Raw genomic sequence first — 19,811 nt, forward strand, 5'->3', positions numbered from 1 at the left:
AAAAGAAAAAGAAAAAAAAAAGCCAGAGAAATGATCTCACATGCATTTACAGAACACACAAAAGAAATTACACTACGCACCCACATTTTGGACTGATGCTACCATACATTTGTTAAGGTCTTGTATAGCTGCTTCAAGCTTTGTAGTTTAAATTTTAATGACTACATCAGAGTCGATATCTCTCATCTTCCTTTACTTTTAAGATTGCTCTTCCTAATTACCCAGATGTTTCATACACCAATCAAACAAATACATGTCTTGCTCAGAGTTTCTTTTAAGTCTGGTAGCTCCAATAAGCATGACTCTAAAATGAGCTCTCAGATACTGTAATCAGTGTATCACTTGCATGAACTGAAACATTCGTTTGGAGGCAAACATCGGATGCAGATGGTAAAGCACTGTGCCTGGCAAACCGGCCACAGAGGCTGTTCGAATACTGCTTTTGCCCTCACCACCATCAGAGCACAGCCAGACAGGCTGCTCTGACTCCATGACAGCTCCTCTGCTGCAGAGAGCTCCTGACTTCCCAAAGCGAGGGGAAAATACTGACAAGCCACCATACTGAAATATAATATCTTTTTATTGCTTGCAACATGGAGATCAAGGGCCCCTTTTCAAAAGCACTCTCAGCTGTGAGTGTTCACAAGCAGAGACAAGTGATGTCAGAAGAGCCCAGCTGATTATCCCACTTGCTATGGCCCTGTCAGCTAGGGTGGGACAGTCAATATCAGGCCAAGCCTTCATCCCTCATGACAATTCCCATGTCCTTTCCTCGTAACTTGTTAAACAGTTGTCCAGTCCTCCCCTCCAAAGACAACTCAACATAGCCATAAGCAAATCAGAAAAAAGGCAGCTGGTCCGAATATAGGTGAAGGAAAACCACATGACCTATTTGATAATGGATATAATGGAATGGATGGTATCCATCTAGGAATTAACCTGAATAACACTAATGCTTTGCCATTTAGTCCTGGATCTGCACATCCATGGGTGCCTCCCATCCCCAACAAAGGTATCCTAGATCAAGCAGCCCTGGCCAGACTCAAATCCCTCATTAAAATTATTTGCAAAGATTGATTCAGAGAGTGGATGAAGGCACCAAAAGATATGGTGGAATTGTAAGAGTTTTTCTGCTTAGGAAATACTGCAACAATGAGAGATAAGAGCAAGATTCAAAAACAAGTAACTTGTACACTCCAGGAAGTGGAAAACCCAGCTCCTTTCTGGAGGGGGTATCAGCAGCTGGAAATCAGACTTTTCTGTCAGGGCCAAAGCAGCTAAAGCTTCTGGGCTGGATATCTGAGCACTGAAAATACAGAGCACAGGGAATGCCAACACCTACAGTGCGAATCCTGGGAGGAGTCTCTTACAACACCAGCTTCCAATAAGCCTGATTACACATTTACCCTCCAGCATAGACTGGCTTCAAAGCAACTGTGCTATCACATCAAGAGTGGTTGCAGACACAACTTTAGAAACAGAAATGACAACCTGCAGGTGGCCTCAGGACTGAGCTGCAGAGGCAATTACTTTGAAGGCTTGGGTTCTTAAAGTCTAGCCTATAATAATATATTTTGGCAAGGGCTTCAGCCTTTGACTAGAGCCCTGTGTACATCTTTCTTCAAACATCCTGAGAGCATCCATCAAGCCAGCCACACCAAGTTCAACACACAAACAAGTTTGGTTTGGAGACAGAAAGCTCAGTCTTTCTGCTTAAATGAGCAAGTATTAGTCAGAATACTAGGAAGATTGATGAAAGAATAAAGATATTTCTGCTATATCAGTAACATTTTGATAGTGCTCAGCTCACAAAGGAAGAGAGAGCTGCAATAAAGGGTGTTTTGTGGCAGAGTAATCAGGGCTGGGCTCCACCTGAGGATCTCTACCAAGCAGGATCCTGACACAAAATCTTCCAGGTGAGAAGATCCAAATGCCATAGAACAAGGCACACATGAAAGCTATACAGAGAGAAAAAAGGAATCTAAACAACATCCTATGATTAAATTCATTAATTATGGGGCTTAACTTCAAATTGAAAGGAAAAATCTAAAATACCCCCTTGAAGAAGGAATGTTAGGAGTGCACCTGGACAACCAACAAGAACTAATAAAAATGCTAGCCTTAAAGCTATTTCAATTAATTTTAGGTGTTGACACCCTGTTAGCCAAGAGTCAGTAGACATAAAACATAAGCTAAGAAACCAAGTCCACCCACAGACACTTCTTCATGAAACAAACACTAAAGGAAGAGTGTGTATGAAACACATGGAACAGTGAGCAGTACGAAAGCTTAAACTGCCACACATGGGAGATTTATTCTGGTACTCAGTACAGCACACCAACTTTCCAATTCTTCTCACAATTGATCCAACAGAAGTAAAATAACATTCTACTGGCAGCTTCCTATGTATGTATATTCTACATATTTAGCACAAAGGTAAGTGCTCACCTAGGAGTTTTCCTAAATTGAAGACTTGGTCAGCTTCCATCAACTGACACATTGTACTTACATGAACCCTCCTCATCCTCAAATTGCCCTGTGTAGGCAGTATCTAGGACTAATTGATGTTTGAGGACTGGTTGTCAATTGCAAAAACTTTCTGATGTGCCCTGATCCAAGATAGCCACTCCAGTTGTTGGCAAATTCTTGGAGCTATGCCAGTTACTGACCACAGAGCTGGGAACCCAACCCACGGCACTCCATAACCTACAGTCAACACGGTGTCTGCAGGATTTACTAAGTCAGACTCAGCATTAGTAGACAACATGAAAACATTTAAAAGTTTCAGGAATAGAGCTACAATGTCTGAAGATGCAATATTATTACTGAAACTAGCAATCAGCCCAGGTGCACAAGGGCCACTGGAGCCATGACCTTACTAACAGGATCCAGAAAGAGAATCATAACTTCAGGTTCACAGAGATGTGGTCACTTTACACAAGAATTTTAAAAACAAGTACTGTCTCTCTAAACATCATCCAGTTCAGAGCTCATCCTCATATTACATCCATGACAAGGATTTTGGAGGTCCCAAGATCACAGAAATAATTTACATTGATACTGAGTTTACTGGAAATCCAGTCACTGTTTCAGTGCCTCACCACCTTTAGAGAATTTCTTCCTAATGTCTAATCTAAATCTATGCTTTCAGTCTGAAGCCATTCCCACTTTCCCTATCACCACATACCCTTATAAAAGTGCCTTTCCATCTTTCTTGTAGACCACAAAAAGATCTCCCAGAACCTTTTCTCCTCCAGGCAGAACAGCCCAGATTTTCTCAGTCTTTCCTCACAGAACAGATGTTTCAGCCTTCTGATATTTTTTGTGGCCTCCTCTTCTGGACCCGTTTTACAGATGAGCATCCTTCTTATGCCTGGGGCCCCAGAGCTGGATACAGCACTCCAGATGGGCTGTTATGTGGCTGGAGTGGAGCAGCTATAATCACCACCCTTGTCTTGCTGATCATAGTAGTTTAGGTTTGAATTCACATTAACTAAGAGATGTTTCACAGATCTAGCTTGTAACAGTTTGCAAATTAGTTAATGGATTGTACTTTTAAAGGGTGCTAAACTTAAAATGTTACAAAAGAGCATGCAAGGAAAAGTAATATTTGTTACAATTTCTAAATACAAATTTATGGAACACTTTATGAGGCATAATCCTTAAGCAATTCAGGTATAATAATTTACCAGTTTCTGTTGTCTTGGAAAAACTGAAGCTGGAAAAAAAAAAAAAAACCTGCAAAACCTACAACAGCACTTAAGGCTTCCTGGTCATTAATTTTCTCTCACACATATGACTATCTGCAACAGTTCAAGAACAGCACGTGGCTGCTCCTAGCAGGCAGACCCTTTAATAAGGCATTTTGAACAGACATATCAAAGGACTTCTTACACTGAAGGCAAAGAAAGGAACAGAGGCTTTTATTTCCCAGGGCCAATCCCCCTCAATTTCCTGCCACCAGAGACTTTTTCCCATGGAAAGCAAGACGTGAGCAATAAGGAGGAGGGCTCTTTTGGCACCCCAACAGGGAAGCTCAATGAACAAGACATAACAGACTATGGAGAGAACAAAATCCTCTTATGGTGATAGAACAGAATTTGTAAAGTCAGGGCTGCGTGAGGGGGGGAAAGAAAGAGACACAGGAGTACATACTATAAAATGCCGGGATAACAGTTTTTCACGAGAGTGTTTGAATTAAACATTAGCTAAAGCACATTTGCAGTCTCAGCTGTCTGCTGTCTGAGCCACACAGTAAGCAAGGCAAGGCGGTGCTTCAGCCCACTCGCAAGAAGTTCTGCAAATACTGTATATGGCCCCCTTTCGTCTTCCTCCCAAGCTCATACCCCTTATCCAGTATTAGTTCAGTCAAAAGTACTTAACAGAGCCAATCTATAAGAAAAACAAAAGCCAGGGAGCCTTTTCGCACAAAAACTTCTGACTGACAGTTTGTTGGTCATAGCCAGTCCCAGTGATAGCTGAGCCCAGTACAACAGGCTCTAGGCAGCACCCCATTTATATCTCCCTGCAGGGTGAGGACCTTAGGCACTAGTCATCACAATTCAGTGCTGTAGCTTCAAGAAAAAGCTAGTTGCATTTTAGATGGTCACAGTGACTTAAGACCTTATGTAATGAGAGAATATATAACTAGTTTGAAAGAGGCCAATAAATTCATCTTTTGTGCCTTCTTTTTATTCCTAGTAAAATTCATACTCTCAGGTACCTAGCACCCCATGAGTACCTGCCTTGGGCAGTTCAACTCCATGGTTGCTCCTAGTTTGGCAATTCATGTGCTGCACCAGCCAAGCCCTGTACATGAAGCAGGTTGAACTGGCAATGCTCTGAGGCAGGCTCACTGCTCCCTGAGCTGTCCTCAGTGCAACAGGACAGAGCACTGCTAGGAAGCCACAAAATACAGGGAAAAATTCATGTACAGATATCAGAAAAACAATTCTCAAAGCTACAAGCAGATGGAGTTCCCCCTGAGCCTCCACTACCATATCAACTTGCAGGTATCCAATATAACGATTTATTAAATATGCAGAAGAAAGCGTGTCAGCTATAACAATGTGAACAGAGATAATTCAGCAGGCTACTAAGAAAAAATTGGCTTTACAGCACCAAACACCTATTACAAGTGTTCTGTTATTAAGGTATTTTTTACCTACAGGTCTATTGTTATGCTGGAAGTTGCTTATCTTTGGATGAAAAATTTAAGGCTCTTTAAAGCTTTCTATAGATTTCTTCTGTCAAAAAGTACAATTGCAAGCAACTAGCATGTGTCTCACAGCAATGAGAGCAGATGGCCTGAACATTTTTCTGTGTCTCCAGTTAGGGGCATTCAGTTCATTCCCTGAAAGTCGCTCAAAGGAAGGTCTCTAGACAAAGGCAGACGCTGCAAGCACTAAAAAACCCATGACAGCTGTGAACTTGGAGGGCAGATTCACATGAGAGAGTAGACTAATACACTTAATTAAAGAGTAGGGGTCTTCAATATGTAACTATTCAAATGTTTCCAACATTGAACTACTCTCTCCCTTAAAAATGGCTGTATCTCTCCTAATCTAGTTATTTCATTGTCAAAGCATGCAGGCTTGTATTTTCAAACCAAAATATAAATGCATCTTCTGGCCAGCAGATAGATATTATCCACTCTCACAAATTGTGTGTCACACGGGATCTCCAGGGCCACTGTTCTGGAATACATCTAGCTGCCAGACACTGCACAAACAGGGAAAGCAAACACATACCATTAGCATGGGAGTGTTGAACACAGATATCCAGTAAAAGGCATCCTGATATAAAATTAAAAACGTTTGCTAAACCAGTCCTTCACCCAAGCTTTCCCAGAGAGCCTGCATTTACTTTCCCGACTCCTGCTCTTCCTCCCATTTCCTTGATACAGGTGTTATTTCAGTCATATCTGCTACCACAAGGTCAGCCACATCCATTTACAGATACTGAGTGCTATTGCAATACATGGACCTTGGGACTATCATACCAGGGGACAGTGATGCAACAGCAACCACATTCCATGCTCCTGAACTCAAGTGTCAAAACCACTTCATTTCAGCCAGACACTAGCAAAAGTCTGTAGGGCTCCTCAAACATGTCTCAAGATACTTCAATCCCCACAAAGTTTACAAAAAAGTCTCATTCAACCACAGACACCAGTTGGCTTTGGCACTGAGCAAATGACTACATGTGCTGCCAGAAAGTTTAACATTCAATTTTCTGCTTACAGGTATACACATCCTGCTTTTAAACTTCCAGCTTTCTACTATATCATCACATGAGATTTCAGTAGAGGTAAATATTAAAAGACACTGAGTAGTTCTGACATTACCTTAATGTATGATACGAGAGCATAGACATCTCTTTTCTAGTGTGGTAATTTAACCCTGTGCAGGAAAAAAAAGTTTCATTTTATCTTAACTTCATTATAATTGTTCAGTATGTTTGGAAGAACAAGGAGATAAAGTAATGGAACTGAAGGAAGCAGAAGAAAACCCAACCATTTTAATTTAGCTGCGAGTGTTGCCATCTATGATTACAAACATGGAATGAAATGTATCAGCTTGTTGCTCAACCACTTCCACCAAAATTTAACTGCTGGTCTCACTGTCTACAGCATACTTGGTGTAATTGCTTAATAGTAACTGTATCTTTGCATACTTTGCTAGCTGGTCAGTTCAAGGCACAACAGGCTTTCCCAAGACTGAGGTGCTCACAAAACACCATTAAAACTTTAGCTCCTTTCTGACCTTAAACTTTTAGGTCAACTTAGACAATTGACCTTATCTCTCTTCATTAATTTTTTTTTTTAAACACTTTACTCATACTTACTATTTACTAATAAACCCTCAGTCCAAGTTCCCAAAAAAAGTCTCAAGTCTAAGGAAGCACTCACACTGATGGACCCTGAGGAGGCAGTGAACACCAATTACAATCTATTTCTTTCACTCACAGGCTATACTATCTCCACATCCTTAGTCCAAACACATTAGCACAGCCAAACTTCAAGGCAGCTTTCAGAAACTTTCCTTCTCCAGAGATTAGTTCATAAGAAAATAAAGAATCAAGAGTTCCTTTACCACATTTATCCATTTGCTGTTTTCTTAAATAAAGAATTTGCAATTTGAATTCTATGTATTTTGACATATTTACCTTTTGCTTTGCTCATTTCACTGGAATTACTTTAACCTGCTTGCTTTTTATTAGTAATATACATAAAAATCCTAAATAAAAGAGCCAAAATTTCACCATATGGATTCCATTTCTTTACATTTTACCTACTGTGACCTCAATTCAACTTAGCACAAGCAGACTGTAAACAAAGTAATGAGAAAGACAGTTCAATCTTGCCAGGCTAGTAAAATGCACTATGCAACTATGAAAGACAGAAAAATGCTAGTGTCTATAATGTGCCTCGGTATGAACTCTGTAATTAGACTTAGTCAGAAGACAAATGCAAGTCTTTTGCCTAAAAATGCCATCAAATTTATTTCTAGTATTAGGCAGTTTAATTTTTCTCTGAAGAGAACTGCACATATATCAATAAGTCAGATGTGCACACACACCTACATAAACGGACAAGTAACTTGTGGTCACTAAAACACTGTGATGATGATGATTCCAAAAATCAAAAGCAACTAATCCAAAAGGCATTCATCCCTATGCAAGCAGTTGGACTCAAGAGTCTCAACAAGTTAACAGGAAAGGTGACTGGGCATGCAGCCTTCTGCAGAACCCCAAAGGCAACTTTCATTGTGTGTAATCACATCACGCCACTGCCTGAGGCCACAACCACACCCATCAGCACTGGTGGCAGGGCAGAAAGCCACTGCAGAAGCGAGTGGAAGAACAGGAAAGTGGGGCTGGAGACCATCAGTAGGAAGGGTAGGGCACAGACAGAACTCACTACAGTGGCGGTGGGAAATCCAAATTCAGGCTTGCCTGCCCATCGTGTTCTCCCACACATGGCTACCCACACCTCTGCGGCACTCCTCTCAGCTATTTGCACAGCAAAACCTCCGACCTAGCAACAGTAAGATCACCCTAACTGTGTTGTTTAAGACACCTCAGCCAACACACAGGGCCAGAATAAAGCACAAGGCTTACTGTGGCAAAGAAGGACCCCGAGGAAGGCAGGCATGTTTGACAAGAGCTACTGATGCTTCACCAAAGGCAAACTACTTGAAATGAAGAGCACAACACAAATGTTTTCTGCATCTGTTGTTACTACTTGGTAGAAATTCAAAAGACAGCAAATGCTGCACAGGTTTTCTGGCTAAGTCAAGACCTTGTTCCATTTCTGTTTCAGTCTTGAAAATGCAAAAAACACCTATCTGCATCACAACTTGAGGCCAGAACAGTTACACTTGTAGCAAACCTCTTCTACCCAGGGGCTGCCTAGGGAAGGCTACATTTGAATGCTACAATTGAACGCAAGAAAAGAGGAAGACAAGAACAGGAACAGGGGAAGTGAAAGAGAGGGGAAGGGGTGAAAAACTCAGACCTCCTGAAAGAAGTCCGGGAGGAAAGAGTTACCCAATGGATTCAATATTCAGATCATTTGACAGCTGAAACCAAAAAGCTTCCTATCACCAAACTTTCAGAACGGTAACCAACTGAAAGAAATGTGGTCATGTGTAGCTTAAAGAACAGAAAATAAGGATGACAGGCAGGAATTCTGGAATAAAAGGGAATCTGCAGAGAAAGCTGTGTCTGAGTCACTAAGTAACTCATACTGTAGAGCTTTAGAAGTCTTGATCTGAGCCATGAGACTCCAGAGGACCGAAACACCTGTCTAGGAAAACCCATAGAGCAGGACCACCACTTAATCACTGAGTAAATTAGAAATCACCATGAAAAAGACTGCAGTGTAGAAACCCTCAGCCTTGACATCTGGTCTTTATTCTTCTTTTGCCAATTCATCATCTTCTGGTTCTTTCACAGCCAGTTTTTTGCAGGGTCCTTCTACCAAGGTCTGAATAAACCATCTGTTCACTTTTTCCACATTCTGAAAGGAGCTCCAGAAAACACCTGAAACGTTGCAGCGCATTTTTCCTTCAAGATACAAATATAAGCACGTGAATATACCATGAGGTTAAACTGCAAGAGCACATCTGCCTCTGCCTGCCTGGGTTTTAATTCCTAAATAATTGTTATGGTCACAGTATCTTTAAAGCTTGTAATTCAAAATTCTTCAGCTTAAAAGCACAACGGATTTTTAAATTTTTTTTTTGTTTAATCTTAGTGGGGAGAAAAAAACTTACGCACTCGGGATAATAGACCTGAAAATTCAGTTTGCAGCTGCAGAGACAGACAATGAGATCGAATGGTTTACATACAAAAATGGCTTCAAATTCACAAGAACATAAAGAAATGCTGTATGTTGCATAATACTCATATGTAGATATGGTAAGTTCAGGTGATGAGCAGGACCCTTGGGCACTCAGAGGCAGAGAAGAACAGAGCCATGGCAATTGCCCTCTTCTCTCCAGCACTCCCGGCTCCCCTGAGAAGGTAGCTGAGCTGCTTGTTGAACAAGTTCCAAAACTCCTGTGCATTCAGTAGCTGTTTCTGCAGCTGATATGGTCCAGCACAAGCAGGAGCCACAAAATAAAGGGTGGAGGCACAACATCAGGCTCACAAGTTAGAATCTTACTCCAAAACCTCTTGGCTTTGTTGGCTGTGCTGGTCCACACAGAGGCAGAAAGGCACAGAGGATGTACCTTTGCTCCTGCTTCACGGTGAGATAAATTCTTGCAGGAGGAGGGCAAATGCAGTGTGCCCGTGCAGGTGCTCAGTTCAGGGGCAGTGCCAGGCCAGCAATGACCTCAGTTATCACTTGAGGCTTCCAGGCTGCTTTCACTACGCAATAAGCAAGTGTTTGCAAAAGTATTGGAGCTGATACTGCTGGCTCCAGGGTAACCTCCTCCCAGTACTCCCTGGTAGGTCACTTCAGGAGCACAGTGCACAAGCAGGCAGGCACTGCTTGTAGGGCACTTGCCCACAGGGCTTCTGGACAACTCTGACCCTTATTTCTCATTCACACACATACCCAGTAATATGAATTATTTTTTCCTTCATCATCAGGAGTTGCAACCACAAGTGAGAGCAAAATTACAAAGTGTTGGAGCATTGAATAACAGACCTTTGAGCAAGGTTTGAAAAGAACAGACAAATCTTGACCTTTTAAGTCAGTACATCCAGTACATATTTACTGAAACTTGAAGCTGTTCTGAATGACAATGACACATCTACCATTGCATACATCACTGCAAAATCAGATACAGAGTGAGCTAGATGTTGCTCCTAACTTATCAATAAACCAAGTACTTTCATTTCCAGGACAAGTCTTTGACAGCTGCACCCAAAAGATAAATTTTTACATAAACCATATACTCACAAGTTTTTAATTATTAGTATTTGTTCTACTAGATTTCCTCTAACCTGAGAGAAACCATACACTCACAAGTCTTTACATATTAGTATCTGTTCTACTAAATTTCCTCTAACCTGAGAGAAACTTTGTCCACAGCATCTTGAATATCTTAATTTTTCACGTTATTTTCTTATTTCTGCTTTATAACCCAAAGTAATTTTTGGGTTAACTGAGTAAGTACTGACCTAAAGACAGCCTCCTCGTTACCTTGAGCACATTTCCTCTAATGAGAGCATCACAGTGACAATGCTAAATATCAATTGCATAAAAAGTATCAGTAGCATATCAGAAGCATTATGTAAACACCCCAAAACCAAGTGTTTTGCTTGAAACAGCACCAAAATTAAGACCACCAAAATAAAGGAAGCATAGCTAGCATTCATTCACTGTTATGGCAACAGCAGTATAAGCAACATACATAAACTTAAGACCAAACTAAGTTATGTGTTTGCAATTTTTGAGGTCTTTATCCAAAAAAGAAATTTGGGTCCTTGTGCCATGCATAAGGGCTAGGCACAGAATTTTATTATATTTTGTAGAGATGCAGTTTGTTTCCTTTCTTGAAGCACTTCTTCACAAAAATCAAGACTTTTGCTCAGCTTGTAAACAGTTCTTCTTCCAAGTCTTGTGCTGGTTTCCAGCTCACTCTATGGACAGCTTCCTCAAAAGGAGGCATTTACTGCTGCTAGAGGGAGTGGAGCAGTGTAAAAATATACTTCATCAGCAGTACCTTACCCAGGTGAGTTTCTACCATTCCTATTCTATATGGTAACTATTTCTGTACAGACCCACTGTCACAACAAGTGGTCTGTAGGTATTACCTTGTAGGTATTACCTTGTCCATCACAAGTATTCCTCCTCTTCCCGGCTTCCACACTAAAGGCTGTGAAGTGTGAGCACACGTGAAATACCTTCTACCTAATTTGTAACAGTTTTCATACAAATGGTCAACTTTCAATACAAAAGTCTATGCTTTATAACTTGAGGAAATTATATTAAAAAACTTGATCATGGTGTAAATTTGCATCTGAAATGTGCCTGAGAAGCTACTGGAGACAACTTCTACTACTGGTATAGGAACTGAAAATTCTTAACTGCTCATTTCCTTTTTGGGAGTCCAGGCCTGTCAATGGGCAGCATTTGTAGCCTGGACAGAAGCGGCCTACCAGTCAGCAGCTTCCTGATAATTTCAGGAGAAAATACAGATGAACATTACAGAAATCCACCTCTGTTTTTATCAGAAATTTCTACAAACATTTACGAAGCACCTTTATTTTGTTTAAGTGTGGCAACAACATAACAAAACAAACCTACCCCCTACACCTCTTCCCTCACCCCCCTTCCCCCCCAAAAAAGAGGAAATACTGTGTTATTGCCATGGTTCAGTGTTATAGGAAACACCAGCCCTTGTTTTGCCTGTTACTAACCACAATACTAAGAAAGTTGATTCATTTTGTTTTAGGACAGCTCATATCTGTGTAATCTTCAGCAAAACCACGTGGTCTTACTTCTCTTTTTCTGTGTGTAGATATAAGTTGGAGCACAAGGGGCTGGTTTTACAAGTGATAAAAAGTTGTGTATTTTCTGGATTGTTCTAACCCATTTGTTAAACATCATATCATAGTCAGAGGTGATATACATTAGCAGGCTGTCACATCCAGTCCTTGAAGATCAGTTGTCTATCCACCTTCAATAATCAGCTGCCATGCAGCTTCAAATGCCAAGCCAGGCTGGTTCTTCTCCCAGAGTCCACTAAATCACAGTGAAGAAATCTGTGCTCTGCTGTGGTCTGAAAAGCAGTATTCAAAACTACTTCTTAGCTCAGATGTAGTGAAATCATGTTTACTGTGTGCCTCATTTTCAAACAGCTGACATTTTTCCTTGGTTAAAGCTTTGCCCCAGATTTCTCTAAGCATAATCCCTACTCTACCCTCCTTCATGTTCCTTTTTAGTTACACCAAACCTACTCATGCTCAATACTCAGATATTCATTCTGCTACACTGTATTGAAAATATATGAAATTTTAAAACTGTTTACCACTTAACAGAGACCATCCAGACAGTTGCAGCTTGGGTAAATCAGTTGGTCTTGAAAAAACTAAAAATCACAGAAATAAGCAGCACAAGTTACATCTCATCGCCATAGTTTTGAGGCCCCGCAAGTCAAGAGTAATTTTATCAGCTACAAAAAAAGAGGTTGAAAAAGCATCTTGAATCTCACTTGGTGTAAAAAAAAGGCATTTATTTTTCTTTCTTGGTTGGGCAGCCTAGAACTCAGTTTCTTCAAAATTTCTTAGCACTGTAGCATTGCCTGGCAAACACTGCCATGCTACATTACTGACATGGATTTGCGAAATTACACCACTAAAGACAAGATTACCTTTGAAATATTTCGGCAGAACTCCCTGGGCAACAGAGAGCTGAGAGCAGCCCCAGCCAGGCTGACAGGGCACAAGGCTGTCACCAGCACCACAGCAGAGGCAGCTGGGACACCAGGGCGATGCACGTGACACTCCTTCCTGTGTGCCCCAGTCCACCTTTGAGTTCTGCTTGCACGTTTTCCTGCCCCACTGCATGCACACTTTCCAGATCTCTATGTGCAGCAGTCATACAACTTTAACTTGATCTGTCATTCTTCCAGGTGCTGGTGCTCATCTCTACTCAAGCTATTCCATCATGCTGGCAGACCTGCCTGCAGGCTCATGCTGCAAACCAGACTGGGGACTTAATCCAGCCAAAAATAATTTCACAGGAGGAGTCAAGGTCACTTCTTCCACCAGCAGAGTTGACTGAAAGCACACTCAAAACCACAGTTTCAGGGTGTGGTTCCAGAACACTTTTAACACCTCTAAACTCTGTCTGCCCACAATCCCGCCTGGCCAGAAAGTCCCTCTGCCTTGGTCAGCAAGTGAACCTGCAGTCACCCCCCTGCACAGACCAGAGGTGACTGCAAATCCAGCAATGCAAATCAGCTCTGCTAGGAGAGATTAGCTTCCTGACAGACTGGGTATTTGTGCTGGTAAGAGGTGAAGTTGTCTTCAGCACCATGACAGAGCAGCTGAAGACAAGTTCATGCTGCTGAAACCTCACCAGCTGCAGCAGTCTGCAGCAAAGCAGGCAAGGGAATACCAGTGCAAATAGCAGTTAAAAACAACATCTTATCAATGACGTTGACACTAGACACAAGAGCATATTCTCAAAAAATACATGTCCGTGATTAGTTCAAGGGGTTTTTGCCTTGTTTCTAATACTTCAGCAGGAGTATTAGGCACAGGTAGCCCCCAGTACTCAGCTATGATTCCTCAAAACATCTTTGAAACAACACCCTTAAAACAAGTGAAACACTTACTGGCCTATAGTTTGATCCTACCACCCTGTGGAAAAGCAGTTGCCTTAATGCAGCACACTTCTGTACAGATTTTGGGCATTTCCCATTCCAGCTGCCTCTGGATTAATCTGTGCTCTCCTCCCAGAAAAGGGGAGTCCAATCCCACAAATATAATCAGTTTATGGAGCAGTTTTATAAATCAAGCACAAATGCAGGAGGTTATTATTCATTTCAGGAGGAATAGACAATAGAGGATTGATAGCATGCATGACTACAGATTCCTCTACATACTTTGAAGCCTGGTAAGAGTTGCTTTAAATACCTTGCTAGATGCCACAAAAGCTTTTACTGCACTTTCAAAGAAGCAGGTCAGAGTCCACAAGAGAGGACTGGCAGAGACCACATCCTTCATCAGTCACTTTAGCAGAAGCCATGGACTGCTTAGCCTTGCACATGAAGGCCAAGATAAGCATCTGAGATGAAGACAGTAGTTTCTAATAGCTTTGGAGCCTGGCTGGCAGACAGGACAGGACCACACCTGGAGGCAGAAAGTCTTTATGGGCTGGCAGCAGTTTGCCAGCTGGTGTGTATCAGAGCTCTGAAGTGCTCCTTCAATCTGATTCCTGAAGAATTTCTATCTAGACGACCACAGCTTGGGCAATAAGTGATAACAAAGAATTGACATAATCCCTCTGGATAAATATTTCTTGCTAGTGCATATTCATTTGAGCAAAACAGTAATTTCCGCACTGAAATCAGCCACCAGCACAGGTTCTTAATGGCTGTTTATTTGCTTACACATTTCAAAAGGTATTTAGAAGCTAAGTGTTTCACTGTGCAGAGTTTACAGGACAAGCATCTGGTTTAGTAGCCCATTCCCTCCCTCCCTCTCCAGTCACCTTACCAAGGCTGTTGGCCACCAGAGAACACACTGCAGGCACTGCCTGCCCCACCTGCCCCTCACCACCACGGGCCAGGGCACTCTTGTCCTGCATCACAGCAACCGGCAAAACTCAACTGGAGTAGTGCCAGGGCAACAGGCTGGTCTCCAGCACAACCCCATCCTTGTGGTTGTCAGACACTCAGCAGTGAAAATAAGGCAGTATATGTTCAGCAAACCTCTTCAAAGCCCAGCTGGCACTACTCTGAAGGGAAGGTTGCTGTTTTCTGAAGGTGAACCTAAGTGCCAAGGTGCAGGAAGTGCTGACCCATGAATGTGCAGGACACAGCCCTCGTACCAGCCTGTCTTATCAGGGATCAGCAAATGAGGCGTGTATAGCAGGCATCTCTCCCCAGGGCGGGGGCACCTGGCCCCTGCGCCCCCAGTCAGGCCAGGGTAGGCACATCTCCCCTGTCCAGCCCCTGCACAACATGCATTCCACAACATGCAGTAGTTCAAGGATACCTGTTCTACAAAAACAACATAACAGCCTGCACAAGTGAAGCAAACACAGCAGGTTAATCATTTCCTGCAAGGAGCAAGCACAGGAGAGCATACTTGCTTATCATCGCACTGAAATGTGACCCACCAGTCCTGCCTGTCACTGACAGGTTTTTTTTTTTCTTCCTTACATGTAAGGTTATTCCTAGTAAAACATAGTCAGCTTGAGCCAGCAACAGTAACAAACCCCACTTGACGGAAGAGGTGAGCTAAAAATCTGCATGCTTCCTATTCCCTGCCTCGAGTATCGGACTTGAAGTAGCACGCTCACACGTGCTATAAATCCTGTTTCCAGTGCAATATTAATATTTCCTGTTTCAACAGCATTCAAGTAGCTTTAAGCATGCTGTAACATAGCTCTGTCCTTTCTTTACCAGCAGACTTCAGGGGAGATGAACCTGCTTTGTACAAAAAGCACACAGAGAACCACTCCTACCAAGTGAATTATGTGCACTTGGTTAAACAAAGCAGTTAAACCTTTTGAGTTCTCATTCAGCAGTTTAATTATTAGCAACCTACAAAAAGAGTGGAAGAGATAAACAGTGTATTTGGTTGCCAAATAACACCCATCAATAAAAAAGGAGAAGTGTTCTCATAAGTCACAAGCACTACAAGAAAGCATACACCCAAAAGAATATATATGCATAGGACACAGCAAAGCTTTTTTTTTTTTTTTAAGTTTCAAAAAACTTTTAAAAAAAAAACAAAATCCCATCTGTTTTCACTTAGGAAAAGCCTATGGAACTCTTACCAAAAGACATTTCCCCCTTTTTAGACTGAAAAAGAGTCATTTGTTTCACTGCACTTACTAGACATGCAGACAAATTTATAGTGTTTTATGTTAAAAGCTTTTCATAAAGCCACTGGTTTGCAAACTTTCACATCCTGCTGAGCAAAGAAGCTACGTATAGTTTCATAGAAAGGCGTAGGCTGTGTTTCACTTCAGGTTTGCCCTGCCTGTCTCCACAGGCAGAGCAGCACTCCCTCATGAAGCTTCATGCTGCTTATGCCTCATCTCCAAACTCCTGGTGCCAAACAGTAGCAATTCTGGGAGCCAGCACCAGAAGCACAAGCAACGCCCTTAACACTGGATACCAAAATCTGTTTTCCCCTGTTTTAACCCATCACCCATGCCCTGTGAAACTAGCTTTCTGGCCTCAGCAGCAGAGGTGAAGGAAGACTTTTGCATCTCCAACAGAAGCATCTGCTGATGTTGGAGCACCTAGCTCAGTAGACAGGGACTCAGGGCATGTATTCATTCAGCTACTCTGAGCATGTTAATGCCTAAAATCCTTTTCAAATCCAGACACTCACTCTCTGCAGCTTCACTACATTCCTGGAAGCGCAGTGAAGCCATTCAGACCGTTCACAAGAACTTAAACATTTGTTTCTGCACACAGACTTCAGAGAAAACTAGCTAAGAAGGCACTGCGAATGTCAGGAAATGAGCATTCTCAAAGATACACCATTGCTTGATTTGGTATCTTCCCATTTTGGTTCAATCTGTGAGGCACATCTGAGATTTACACTTTTTTTGTCTCCACAATCTTCCACAGCACCAAGCATTTTTGTTATAAAAATGGCTCATACCTCTAGTTGTAATATAAGTTCCAATTCTCTGCAGTTTTGCGAACCTCTGCTTCCGATTGTGCTGGGATTGAGAAATAAACCAAGCAACAGCTGTAGCCAGACTGGAAACCACTACGTAAATTCAGTTGCAGTGTGCCTGTTAACACAGTTTCGGCTAGATAAGTTGGCTTCCTTGTAATTTGACATTCACACTTGAATTGGTACTGCAGACAAATATCTGTCTGAAGGGCTCAGCGGAGCACCAACAGAAATCTCTTCTGCATCTCCTTTAAGCTATCGACAGCAAGCAGAGTTGGAGGCATCTTTCAACAAGTGGTCCAAGAAGCCACAAAACTTTCGCCCTAATAGTCCAAGGGAAGACTTCGGAGTTTGCTCCGAGCTCTGATTCTCCCATGAACCATGCTCATCCTGAACTAACACCAACTGATTTAATTCATCAATTTCCTGACTTTAAATATGGAAATTATCAGCTTTAAGTTTTTTTTTCTAGATGTTTTTCGTGTTACTATATCAGCAAAGCTTGTAATGTACAACATCTTTCAAGTTCAGGATAAGTCTTCCCAGTGAAATGATACTCATAACCACGCACCAGTTTACATAGTACCTGGCAGAAAGTTATGATAGTAAAATACTAGCATTCTTCAGAGCAATACACAAACTCTGCCAGGAGCTTGAAGCCAAAGTCAAAAGTCCAAGTAAGGGGTCTTAGAAATTTGATAGCTTAACTTGGACAACTTATTAACTCCTTCAGAAATCCAGCATAGATGTGATGTTCTCAACAAAGGGAACTCTTTGTCAGTAACCCAAAGTGAAGTTTTAGTTATGCAGGGAACTTACAACTTATGATGTGCTTTCATAAGAGCTCGGACAACGCTAATGTTTTCTAGTTAGGGAGCCTTTTTTTTCTTGTTTTGTTTTGGGTTTTGTTTGTTTTTTTTTAAGGTGCTGGGTCTCTTTGCTTCTCAAAATGGCAGCCAAATGCAGATAAAACATATGTATTTCTCTAAACACAGGCAAAAAAACCTCTACTTGTCACTACAGACAAGGCTATAGCTCGTTCTTTAAAGTATGGAGGTGTCCATGAAGTTTTTTGGTGTATTTTTTTAAATATTGCCATGAGCCCGGCATATTTCAAGAGCCTTTGCCTAGTTTCTTGAAAGGAATGTCATTTCAAAGGTTCCTGCAGCAAAAATTGCACTGCAGAAAGAAGTGGATGCAGTGTGGCACAGCAGCCACAGCTTCTCACTCAGGGAAGGACAGAAAAACTACCGGATCCCGAGCAAGCAGACGTTATTGGTCAGAGGGGAGGCACCATTAGAAAAGACAAATGCACTCTCATCCACTCTTGTACCTGGGGCAGAGAGATCTGAACCAAGAGTGGCTACAACTCAGAACATGAACATCCCCATGGTAACTAGAACAAAATGCTCTCAGCTACCATACAAAGCATAAGCACTGAGAGGATAGACCATATCTTCAAAACTATATTTAGTGTCCGTAACATGGTCATTCTTTCCCATAATAATTGAGGCCTACAATCCTTAAAATACTCTGAGCAGCTCTGGCAATAAGGTAATTCATCCTCAGCGCCCAGGCAAGAACAAGACTCAAAGGATGAGCTCTTTGCTTTAAGTGAAAGCCTAATCTTTGCCTTTACCAGAAGTCATGACACATTGACGTCTACCTGTCCAGACCCACATATTCTGAGACCAGCCACGCCAGAGCTACACAGGAAAGCCCCTGCTGCTGGAGTCCTGACAGGCATACAACAAACATTTCTGCATCTCAGGCAAGTGGACAGTGTCCAAACCGAGGTTGGAGCACGATGCTGCACACCTGGACACTGCCCAACTACACGTGCAACAGCACAAGCAGCTAGGGGACTGGTTTCACAAGCAAAATATTCATCTTTGCTAACACAGTAGCATGGGCACTCAGGCTATGCCTGTAGGAACCAGTGAAAACACACACTTTCACAAGGATGTCATCCACCTACTGGGTAAAACAAAAGATGAAACCTACAGGCAGGTACCACAAACTGCCCCAATAGAGGGCATCAATAGGGTGAATCAGTCATCAATGACAGCTCAGAAGAGCATGGCATTCTGCAAGCTGAAAATCTTACTGCCAAGTTTTTCTACTTGTCTTAGGTGGAATCTAGGTGGCCCTTAGCACTGCTAAGGAGTTTTGTGTTTCTTTCTAAAAGGAGATTTCAAAACCGGTTTTAAACAAAGCCACTACGATAAGAACTGGGTAGTTGCTCATTAGACAACAGGATGCCAGGGTTGTTGAGAGCTTTGCAAATCATTTGTGTGTTCCCATTTTGTAATGCCTGAAGTACCAGAGGCATTTCTTGCAGGAATGGCACAGCCATCGGTTTGCGCTGCTCTGCCCTACAAGAGCCAGGAAAAGCACAGGCGGTTACAAGATCGCAGCACGGGCGGGAGAGACCAGCAGCAGGAAGAGGTAAGGTGCTTCAAGGGTTTTTCTCAAACACACGTTTGGGAAGTAAATACACCCCCTCTGAAAAGAAATGCCTGGCGCCTGCACGGTCTCTCCCCTCATCCCAAGTACTTAAGAGTTGCAAAGGTCTAAGACAAAGTTATAAAACTAGAAAGCAAAGGTTTATTTTTATAATCCGAAATTCCGAAGTGATAATCCAAAGGTTACCAAGTTACAACCTGAAACTACAGTCGTAACTCAAGTTAGGAAGTTAAAACTCAAACCCATACCTGCAACACCAAGTTACAACACTAAAACCCGAAACTCGACCTCTTAATCTAAAACTCCCGAGCTGCAATGCGGAATTACAGCTATAATCCATTCACAAAGTTACAGAACAAAACGCAGCCCCGTGAAAATCTGTTCAAAACCCAGCCGGAGCCGGCTGCGAGCTAACCTAAAAGAAGCCGGAGCGCTGCGCTCTGCCGCAGAGTCTGCTGGGCGGGTTTTATTTTGCCTTCAACTCGCTCTTTTAAACCGAGAAAGCAGCAAGGGAAAGG

At 42.1% G+C, this 19,811-nt stretch overlaps 1 protein-coding gene across 1 annotated transcript in view; it reads right to left on the bottom strand.

The window, feature by feature from the left end:
- The window catches only part of IQGAP2 (IQ motif containing GTPase activating protein 2), a 122,828-nt gene that overhangs the window by 102,858 nt on the left and 159 nt on the right, over nucleotides 1-19,811 (bottom strand). The gene's annotated exons all lie outside the window — the stretch shown is intronic.

The sequence above is a fragment of the Onychostruthus taczanowskii genome, unplaced genomic scaffold, assembly GCF_017590055.1.
Source record: "Onychostruthus taczanowskii isolate IOZ18803 unplaced genomic scaffold, ASM1759005v1 scaffold46, whole genome shotgun sequence".
In the NCBI taxonomy this organism is placed as follows: domain Eukaryota; kingdom Metazoa; phylum Chordata; class Aves; order Passeriformes; family Passeridae; genus Onychostruthus; species Onychostruthus taczanowskii.